The 11,430-nt window shown below is 39.9% G+C and overlaps 2 non-coding genes across 2 annotated transcripts; one reads left to right on the top strand and one right to left on the bottom strand.

Moving 5' to 3' along the window:
- Positions 1 to 808: 808 nt before the first annotated feature.
- LOC121032552 (U6 spliceosomal RNA) lies at positions 809 to 915 on the top strand. Its single transcript, XR_005791362.1, has one exon. It is a non-coding gene; the product is annotated as a U6 spliceosomal RNA (small nuclear RNA).
- Positions 916 to 1,995: 1,080 nt separating this feature from the next.
- LOC121032551 (U6 spliceosomal RNA) lies at positions 1,996 to 2,102 on the bottom strand. The gene has a single exon (XR_005791361.1). It is a non-coding gene; the product is annotated as a U6 spliceosomal RNA (small nuclear RNA).
- Between the last annotated feature and the right edge of the window lie 9,328 nt (positions 2,103 to 11,430).

Below are 11,430 nucleotides of genomic sequence, written 5' to 3'. Positions count from 1 at the left end.
TTCATCAATAAGAAACGAGCCAAATGCAAGAATTGTGACGATCCCCAGGGTAAATATCCCGTTTCGCCAATAAGTAATGGCATGAAGAGAAATGGGGAGTCCTTGGGATAATAAAGACCTAGAAGCATAGCAACCAAATACAATGTGGGATGGGGCCTCCTTTGGGTACATAGGACAAACCAACTATAAAATGCATCATCGAAAAAGTCAAAGACATTTGAACCTAGAATGGATATTAGGTAGTATTAAGGAATTACCTTAACTTTCCAGGTGCTCCCTTTTTTTTTTTTTTTTTTTTTTTTTTTTTTTTTTTTTTTGAGTATTCTTCAGGGAAGTTTAAATGGGAAATGTGCTCTAAAAGTGTGACGCCGGCACAGCCCTGCCCAGCCCACCCCACCCAACGCACCACGGCGGCCTCACGGCCCGTTCGCCCGCCGCTCGCCCGGCCCTCGAAGCGCCGAACGCACAGGGACTTTCTTCGTGCTCGCCCCTCCCGACATGCTCCGCGGGGCCAGAGCGACCGCCACAGGACCCACGGTCCAGGGCCTGGGTCCCACGAACGGCCCCCTTACCCAGGGTGCTCCGGGCGCGGCTCTCATTTGCATGCCCCACCCGGCAGGTAAACTCGACAGGTCAGTCGCGGCCTAGCCAGCAAAGCACCAAACGTGAGAGCCTCACAAGTGGCTCCTGTCATCACATTTCCCCCAAACGTCCCGAGGTCGCCGGGAAGACGCGCACATCAGTCACCCTAACTAAGAGAGGCTTGAGGCTGCCGTGCCTTATATAACTGGTGGACGAAGGCTGTAGCGTGCTCGCTTCGGCAGCACATATACTAAAATTGGAACGATACAGAGAAGATTAGCATGGCCCCTGCGCAAGGATGACACGCAAATTCGTGAAGCGTTCCATATTTTGCGCAGTTCCCTGGCGAGCTTCTACTCTGACGATTAACCCTGAGGAAACGGTATCATGTCAGAAGACAATGTACGGCACTGAATGATAAAATTGTGACATTTCACTAAAAAAACACTCCTGTAAAGCAGTCTATGACTTGTAAACGAAGCTGGGTTACAGCTGGAAATCTATGTGCAAATATGTCGTTTCTACATATCACGGAAACAAGATGTGAATTTCTTTATAGAACTAAAAATTCTGAAATTGGCTTATGTATGGTCTTGTCTCCTTCAACAACACAAATTCCAGAAGGCCCAAGAGTATTGGCTCCGGTGGAGTAGAACACTAGCACATAAATTGGTCCATGAATCCTTACCAAATCATTCCTAAATTATTAAGCTGCTAAATCAATGAATCCTTACTAAAGGAAGTAAGCAACATCAGCGCACATTTCTTGCGCCTACGTTGTGACATTCTTCAGTCGTTTTATAACTGAGTCCATACACCCTCTGTCACGAGGAGGTGCACTAAGGCAGGGACTGTTAACTGTTTTACAAGGGGTGGTTACACCGGATTAGATCAATGTTGGCTGCGGCCTGTGGATCCTAGATCTCCAGGACCAAGAGAACTGGCTAGAAGCAGCAAGCCCACTGGGATCTGCTTTCACACATCTGTCTGAGACAGCTTTGTATACCTGTTAAAAAATCAATGGCATCTAAGGAGTATTCAGAAACGCCGGCTTGTCTAAATCAGACGGATTCTGTGATGGGAACTTTGATTCAGAGGAGAGTTAATTACCCAAACCAAAAGCAGACTTTAACCAACGAGAACAAGCGTTTGGATGCAAGTACCAGGATTACCTAGGTAATTCAATAATAGTAAAGTGGTGGGCGCCCACAGAATGATGTCAGAGGGCCATCAAGGTGGCCTCACCTCCAACCACACAGGGTTCGGTGGAACGGCAGAACCTCGAAGGTGTGCTGGGCTGGTAGCTGCTAGCTGCAATCCTTAAACTCCGAGCGGGCCTCCAAAGCTACCCTCTCATCCCCCATTTTTGTGCCGGTCTTCAAAAGGATATCGATAGTTCGCCGGGGAACTGCGCAAAATATGGAACGCTTCACGAATTTGCGTGTCATCCTTGCGCAGGGGCCATGCTAATCTTCTCTGTATCGTTCCAATTTTAGTATATGTGCTGCCGAAGCGAGCACGCTACAGCCTTCGTCCACCAGTTATATAAGGCACGGCAGCCTCAAGCCTCTCTTAGTTAGGGTGACTGATGTGCGCGTCTTCCCGGCGACCTCGGGACGTTTGGGGGAAATGTGATGACAGGAGCCACTTGTGAGGCTCTCACGTTTGGTGCTTTGCTGGCTAGGCCGCGACTGACCTGTCGAGTTTACCTGCCGGGTGGGGCATGCAAATGAGAGCCGCGCCCGGAGCACCCTGGGTAAGGGGGCCGTTCGTGGGACCCAGGCCCTGGACCGTGGGTCCTGTGGCGGTCGCTCTGGCCCCGCGGAGCATGTCGGGAGGGGCGAGCACGAAGAAAGCCCCTGTGCGTTCGGCGCCTCGAGAGCCGGGAGAGAGGGCCGTGAGGCCGCCGTGGTGCGTTGGGTGGGCCGGGCTGGCGCGACTGAGGTTTCCCTGAGAGACTGCGAATTGGTTGACTTGCTGGGCTACCTTGGTGTAGGGTGGAGCACGGGTCCTCCCAGCAAAGTACGTAACTTGTCACCGATATTTCACCCGTGACACAGGGACCTTGTGCCACTTTCCAGAAGGGTTTGTTGAAATGAGCCCAGCGTCCAGCCCTCGGGGAGATTACCGCCAACGATTTGACCACTCACTTCGGAACACGGAGCACCACACTCTAGCTTGTCCTGGGGCTTGTGAGAACCAGCACGTGTCTTGGCCCCAGTCCATTCTGCGCAGGCGCCAGTGGGAACCGGGAAGGTGGTGCGGAGGAGCCCGGATGGGTGGCCACGCCCTTCACAGGTGCCTTCCTCCTAGGTCATTTGCAGCCAGCAACCCGATGGAACGCTGAAGAATGCGGTTAAGCGCACCTGTTTGACCTCAGAGGCGGATTCGAGGAATCACACTATTAGAATTGAACTGGAGAATCATTCTTGTACTTACTTATACTTCACCGCACCTTAGCCCTAGCCCTGTTACGACAAACAAGCGCAGCAGAGCTTTTTGCAGGGAATACTGGAATGTTAGTGTTAACTATTTTGATTTGAACTACTGCAAAAGCCATACTGCAAAAACCATACTGCTCAAGTCACGGCCTTGTGAAATGAGGGCCAAAGGTCTTGAAATGGCCTCAAATGGTTACAGTACTACATATATTGAAGTAAAATGAAGGGCAGAGGTTTGCCTGCATTGTGTTAAAATGGCATCCTTAATAAGGATTATGGCATATTTATATATAATAAGTGGAGTTTTGCTTCTTTTTTAAATGTGTTTATTTTATTTTATTTTATTATTTTTGAAAGAGAGCGTGCGCGAGCGGGGGAGGGGCAGAGAACGAGAGGGAGACACAGAATCTGAAGCAGGTTCCAGGCTCTGAGCTGTCAGCACAGAGCCAGAGGCGGGGCTAGAACTCGCAAACCTTGAGATCATGACCTGAACTGAAGTTGGACGCTCAACGGATTGAGCCTCCCAGGTGCCCCCTTGTTTCTTTTTTCTTGCCTATCGTTGTCCTACCCTTCCTCTGAAAATATGACACAATATTTTGAAGTACAGACCTGAGAAAGATCAGTAATTTTGAGAAGTTTTTTAATTGGTACCCAATTTTATGATGTACAAAAAGAAAGTAGTGTGAAACCGTATGAAAGTTTCTGGTATTTCTGAGACAAAAAATAGAGAAGAAACAGAAAGCCTACAGAGATTATTGGTAAACCTATTTTTCCCTTTGTCCATTGTAATTCTTTTCTTTAACAGCTTTTGAAAAGTAATAAAAACACTATGTTCTTCTCCCCCTCAAAAAAAAAAAATAGGCAAAAACGACATGCTTATTGAGTTAAATTGCCCAATTACAAATAAAATATGCTTTGATATATTTTTTCTAATGGCTTGTCTTTCCAATAAGCCATTTCTGATTTCAAAGCTATTAAAAAAAATTGTAGATTGGGGGCGCCTGGGTGGCGCAGTCGGTTAAGCGTCCGACTTCAGCCAGGTCACGATCTCGCGGTCCGTGAGTTCGAGCCCCGCGTCGGGCTCTGGCTGATGGCTCGGAGCCTGGAGCCTGTTTCCGATTCTGTGTCTCCCTCTCTCTCTGCCCCTCCCCCGTTCATGCTCTGTCTCTCTCTGTCCCAAAAATAAATAAAAAACGTTGAGAAAAAAATTTAAAAAAAATAGTAGATTGATGTTCAATTATATGATTTGAAGAAATATATCAAAACCCTTTCATGTTCTTGCTCTCTTTAGAAACCTTACAACCAATTTAAGAGATACATGGTTAGAGGAGTCTATATTTGGAAGGATGGTTCCAGAGTCATGAACTTCAGGTCTCTACTGGTTGTAAGCTCTTCAGTCAGGCTACACTCCTGGATGACCACGTTTAAACCCTTTATATTCTAAAAAAAGAAAAAAATATTTACTTTTACAGAACGAAAAAGTTGAAGCTATACAAGACATCAAATCTTTTGGGAGAAAAAAATCTTTATAATGGTTTTAAATTATCAGATGTCATGGCACCCCTGCACAACGTGCTGTCGAGCTACAGCAGAATTTCTCACAGGTGATTTATGTTTGACCCCTTTTAAAGCAAAAAATTCTAGACCGCTAGCATTGCTGAAATTACTTCTATTTTTTTTTTGTCATTTAAATATGTATAAACATAAAACAGGGTAGAAACCACTTATTCATATAGCTGTTATAAACTCTAAAACCAAAGCAGATTTACATATTAAATACAAAACTACAAGTCACTACAAGTCAAATTAACAACATTAATTTATTGCAGTAGATGATGTTTGGCTGAAACAAAATCACCACTGTTGGGTTTGATAGTGGAAAGATGTAGCCTCAGGTTCAGTTCTCTACTTAGTCTGTTTCTGTGCAGTTGCAGAGAATACCAAGAACATACATATGTTCTAAAAACACTAAACCTTTATTTACTACCAAATTATATAGATACTGGAACAGACATTTTGTTCTTATTTTAACATCTATGAAATCAGGACACAATAGACAGTACATGGGCACTCAGAGTCTATGAAATAGCATAGTTCAAGAAAATCAGACCTCATACTTAACACTCTGTTAGTGAGAAATCCTTAAATGCCAATATATTACTTGATGACTCTGTTATTTATTCCAACTTGGAGTTAGCATAATAATATAATTGAAGTCACCACTAAATATATCATCAAATTTTGCTGAAATTTGAAACAAGAAAATAATATCTGAAGTTATTTTTAAATTCTTAGAAATATTTTTTAAATATTTTGTTTGTTTTGCTTGTTTCAGCCCTGAGCTCATAGTCAGACTGTTGAAGATAAAGACAGAACTAGGCTTCTCATAGTGTTTTATTTTATGTATGCCTGGGACTCTGGCAAATATTTCAACAATTGCTGGCAAGATAGTAAAGAATTAACAGAGAATTTGTATAATCAGAAATGCCCTCTCACTCCCAAAACAAGGCAGACAGTTTCCTAAAGCAAAACAAGCCTAACGCAGGCATCACAGGCCTTGTGGTTTTTCAAACACGCTCCATGTTTGCCATGAATGAGGCTTGAGAACGAAGAGTTTCACAGAGGCAATTAGTATCTCATTTACACCATTTCAAAATTGATCATAAATCAGATTTTATTATTATTGCTTCCACTGTTTTCAATTTAGAATATTCAAATTACCATTAAATCTTTATTTGTATAGAATGTCCTGAAAGCATTTGGCTTTCGCTTGGTACAAATACATCATTTATATTATTTAGTCTGCCTCTGTTCATTTCCCATTAGCCTCTACAAAATAGTGCATTACTCAGTGGCATGTCATTTTCGTGATGTGAAATCAAAGTATTGATTTGTTAAAAACATAAGAAACTAAAATCTTGGTCATTTAAAATGCTGTTTATATGAATATTATCCCTAGGAACTAGAAACATTGCCTTCAATGTTCAATGGCCGTTGCTGTCATTTAACTAGTAGGACACAACAACCAAACAGCAGCCAGTCACATTGATGGCCCCTCAGCTCAGTATGATGAGATGGCAAACGGAAATGCAAATTCACATTGGGATCTCATGGCAATGCTTTAGTTATAAGCTGAATATAACTTATTCCAATGTGTCATACTCTGCTTATTTCAATATTTTGAGACAAGCATCTCAAAAAAAATTCCCGTAGAAAATCCTTTGATCCCTAAGAATCTGTCTGAAGAATCCAAGAGGTTCTAAATACCACTTTGGGAAACACTATAGGCTGATATAGAAAAGTATAATTTCTGGAGTTTGTGTAGTTTTATATGTGTTCTTTCCTTGAAATAATAAGTCAAGAATTTGAAGTTTCTATATTCTCAAATCAGTCAACATGACACATCATGTCAATAAGAGAAAGGATAAAAGCTATATGATCATTTTAATAGATTCAGGATAAGCATTTGACAAAGTACAACATTGATTCATTATAAAAACACTCAACAAAGTCAGTTTAGAAGAAACATACCCCAATATAACAAAGGCTTTAGGTGAAAAACCCATACCTGTTGTGATCAAAACAGTATAAGAATATGCAATGGGAAAAAGACAGTCTCATACCCCTCAGAATGGCTTAAATAAAAAACACAAGAAACAAGTGTTGGTGATGACATGGAGAAAAAGGAACCCTTGTGCTCTGTTGATAGGCATGCAAATTGGTCCAGCCACTCTAGAAAACAGTATGGAGGTTCCTCAAAAATTTAAAAATAGAACTACCCAATGATCCTGCAATCACAGTACTGGGTATTTACCCAAAAAAAACAAAACAAAACAAAAACAAAAAAAACCCATTAATTCAAATGATACATGCACTCCTATGTTTATTGTAGCATAATTTACAATAGCCAGATTATGGAATCAGCCCAAGTGTCCATCAATACATGAATGTATAAAGATGTGAGAGATATATAAATACACACACACATGCACACACACACTGGAATATTATTCGGTCATAAAAAAGAATGAAATCTTGCCATTTGCAACAACATGAGTAGAGCTAGAGACTATAATGCTAGGTGAAATGAGTCAATCAGAGAAAAATAAACACCATATGATTTCACTCATATGTGGAATTTAAGAAACAAAACAAACAAGCAAAGAAAAAAAGAGAGACAAACTAAAAAGCATACCCTTAGCAATAAAGAACAAACTGGTGGTTGCCAGAGGAGAGGTGGGTGGAGGAATGGATGAAATAGGTGAAGGGGATTAAGAGTACACTTACCTCAATGAGCACTGGGTAATATATGGAATTGCTGAATCACTGTATTGTACACTTGAAATTAATATAACACTGTATATTAACTAAAATGAAGTTAAAATAAAATTAAAAAAAAGAATTAGAAACAGAAAAGGTAGGAGAGGGGTATATTTATTGAGCACCAACTACTTGACAGGCACTTTACATACAAGATTGCATTTAATATTTGCAATTATTCTGAGAGGTAGGAATTATCCCATTCTATAATGAGGAAAATAAAGCTCAAAGGAATTGTGTACCCTGCCTAAATTCATATGGGTAATAAAAAATGGTTTGGGGAGAGACAGCATTCAAACTCAGGATCCTCAGAATCCACATCCATGCTGCTTCTATTATTTTGTAATATGATTTAACATTAGAGGTATTTTTACATAGCTTTAACCAAGAAAATCTTTATGAACTGTGTTGAAATTCTTGGGCAATCCATACACAGAACATGAGAAAATGAAAAACTTCAGATAGTTCTAGATATACTGTTTCTAGATTATGAAAGAAAAACAGTCAATCTCAAACCAGATCACTTCTATCTTCCAAAATGCTTCTGGGGTACCTCTGTTAGACTACTGAAACTTACTAATGAAATAAAAAGTAATACAATTGTTATAGTCAGAAAACAAAAACAGAAGAAAAAAACCCATGACTTTAAAAAAATAATACAATGACCTGAGAGAGGATTTCTGTGCCCATGTTGTCCTCCATTAAAACAAATGATTCATAACAATTTAGTGTTTGTGTCTTTAATAAAAAAAATTGATAAGTTAAAATGTAGTTCTTGAAAAATAATTGGACAAAATAAATACTAATTCACTATTTGAATGCATGTTTTGTCAACTAAAATCAGTCAAATAGTTTTCATTAAAGAATCCCAGTTGATTTTACACAGAGTTCTAGCATTTCTAAGAGCTCTTAAAAACGTAGGTCAAACTCAATTATTGTTTTTAAGCATGCAAAAAAATTAATTAGAGATGAAGTTTCTAAAAGGAAACAGGAAAACATTTTTGCAACTTTGGGATTAAAGATTTCTGAGATAGGACATAGAAAGCAGCAACTATTAAAAAATTGATAAATGGACTTCATCAAAATGATAACCTGCTTATCAAAAGACACCTGTGGGGTTTTTTTAAATGTTTGTTTGCTTTTGAGAGAGAAAGCTCATGCACACGTTGGGGAGGGGCCAAGAGGGAGGGAGAGAGAGAATCCCAAGCAGGCTCTGTGCTGTCAGTGCACAGCCTCATGGAGGGCTCTGTCTCGCCAACCTTGAGATCATGACCTGAGCCAGAATCAAAAGTCAGATGCTTACCCCGACTGAGCCATCCAGGTGCTCCCACCTCTTTTTTTTTTTTTTTCAATAGGCAATCCAGAGACAAGGAGAAAATAATCAGGAAAATTTCACAATCAAATATCAGGAAAAGGATGTACATCTACAATAAATCAGGAACTCTTCACCTTGACAATAAAGTGAACAAAATCCCAAATAAAATATGGGTACAAGACTTGAACAGGCACTTCACACCCAAAAAAAAGATACGTAAATGGCTAATAAGGAAATAGAAAGATGCTCAACATCATCAATTATCAGAGAACTGATAGTTAACACACAATTATTACTATTTCAAAACTATTAGAGTGGCTAAAATTTAGAAGATTGACAATATCAAACATTGGCAATTATGTGGAGCAACTAGAGCTCTTACATTGTTGGTGGGAGTGTAAACTTGTATAACTTTCATATAACCGTTTGGCAGCTTCTTATAACGATAAACATACACTTACACTGTGACCCATCAATTCCACTCCTATGTATTTGTCGAGGAGAAAATAAGACATGTGTCTGCGGAGATTCATATGAGAAAGTTTACAATTGCCTTATTTATAATAGTTCCAAGTTGGAAACAGTCCAAATGTCCATCAACAGGAAAATGGATAAGTTGTGGTATATTAATACAATGAATACTACTCAGCAATAAAAAAGGAGCACAGTACTAAAAAGCACAACAACCTGGATGCACTTCACAGGCATATTGCACAAAAGAAGCCAAACACGAAAAGGTACATACTGAATGATTCCTTTCGTATGAAGTTCAAGAACAAGCGGTAATGATAGAAATAAGAACAGAAGTTGCTTAGGAGAGAGGGGGAAATGGGGAACTCTCTAAAAGATGGTTCAGAAGGACTTTCTGGAATGATGTAAAGATCTATTATCTTGATCCGTGTGTGGGTTATATAGGTATATGCATTTGCCAAAACATCAAATATACACTTGAGAAGCATATCACCATTACAAATTATACTGCAACAAGACAGTGGGCTTCAGTGAAAAAGAAAAAAGCATTAGTAACAAAAGACCCGTTGCTGAGATCTAATGCTGAAGGGCTTGCTGTTTCTAACAAGTGCAGCATCGTTCCTGGAACTTTATACCCTAGCTATACTCCTTTACTAAACATGTTAATTCCATCTAATAACAAGGCACTTAATAAAGCTGGTAGCTTTTGCCACTGTGGAGGCTTCATCAAGTTGATTCGAGAAATTCATAAATATACTTCTGAAGTAGTACATTGAATGTTTTCAACTTATATTAATTCCTTCACTTAATAAACATTTATCGAGCACTAATTATGTTCCAGGCAATGTTGTAGGCTGCGGGGATACAGCAGTGACCAAAATACTACACACCTTGCTTCATGGAGTTTCACTTGAGTGTGGAAGAGACAAAGTATACAAATACATAAATGAGGTGATTTCAGGTGGTGATAAACGCAATGAAGAAAATAAAATATTTGACCAAATTTTATTCATTTCTGAAAAAACGTGTATTACGTATTTACATGTCAATTACATATCATGTTTAGCTCCATTATGATTTCAAAAACCAATTCTTGAATGCTTTTGTGCCCACTATATGATGAGAACACATTTTTAAAACATGAAGCCCTATTTCATCCACCCACATTTATGTATATTTTAATTTCTTACACACTCTTTTAAAAAGGACAGATTGGGGCACCTGGGTGACTCAGTTGGTTAAGCATCCACCTCTTGATTTTTGTTCAGGTCGTGATCTCATGGTTCATGAATTTGAGCTTGTATCAGGCTCTGCGCTGACAGTGCAGAGCCTGCTTGGGATTCTCCTTCGATCCCTCTCTCTGCTCTTTCCCAGCTCATGCTCTCGCTCTCTCTCTCTCTCTCTTTCTCTCAAAATAAATAAACTTTTTTAAAAAGGACAGACTGACAATTCACCAGATCATTACACACAAATAATAGAGCATATGGACTGTGCATTTAAGTAAAGTATACCACACTGTTAAGATCCACCATCATAATTTCACTGGGAACTCACTTTCTCCTTAAGGCTTGATTCTTTAAGGAATTACACTAATAAGTGACTGGGAATTTTGTAAACCTACAGGCTTGAAGTGACCTGTGAAAGTCAGACCACTTACCAACGGCTCGTTCATCATATCAAGCACAGTATAGAGAGTAAACGTTTCAGACTCTTAAGTCAATTAGCATCTCGTCCCTTGGAAGTGTGGCACTCAGGCAGTTGTGCCACATGATTTCACCAGGTGTAAGCATGGTGCCATACAATGGTATTGTTACTGTTAATCTTTTAAAGGTTATTTTGGTTCTCATAAGTGGAGGAACAGAAAGAGATGCTAACTATTACTGTTTTAGCTTTGTTTGACATCGATGAAACACTAGAATTGGAGTAGTCTCACCTATGGCAGATCAACTTCTGTCATAGAAACAGCTCTTGCAAAGCCAGGTAGACCTGTGCACCAGCCAAAATGTGGGTGAGACTATTTCCTTTATTTTAGTTTCTACAGTGGTTTATACCATTTTGAGAAGTGGTGTTATCTTTCATTAGCAAACCCTATCAACACTTTAGGGAAAACAATAGGTGAAACCATGGTTAGGCGTCATCTGCTTAGAAACAGAAACGGTGCCAGAAGGCAGCGTGCTCTCTCTGTCCAGTAGCTTGCTGGCAGAACTGAAATTAAAACAGAGAGCGCCAAAGTGTTCATTTTTGGCTAATCTTCTAACATCCCTCCATACCCCACAATTCATATGGAAGAAAAACCCTGAT

This window comes from Herpailurus yagouaroundi, unplaced genomic scaffold (assembly GCF_014898765.1).
Source record: "Herpailurus yagouaroundi ecotype Mexico unplaced genomic scaffold, PumYag 141, whole genome shotgun sequence".
Classification (NCBI taxonomy): domain Eukaryota; kingdom Metazoa; phylum Chordata; class Mammalia; order Carnivora; family Felidae; genus Herpailurus; species Herpailurus yagouaroundi.
Note: the sequence above shows the minus strand (reverse complement) of the source record. Positions and strands in the feature narration are given on the sequence as shown.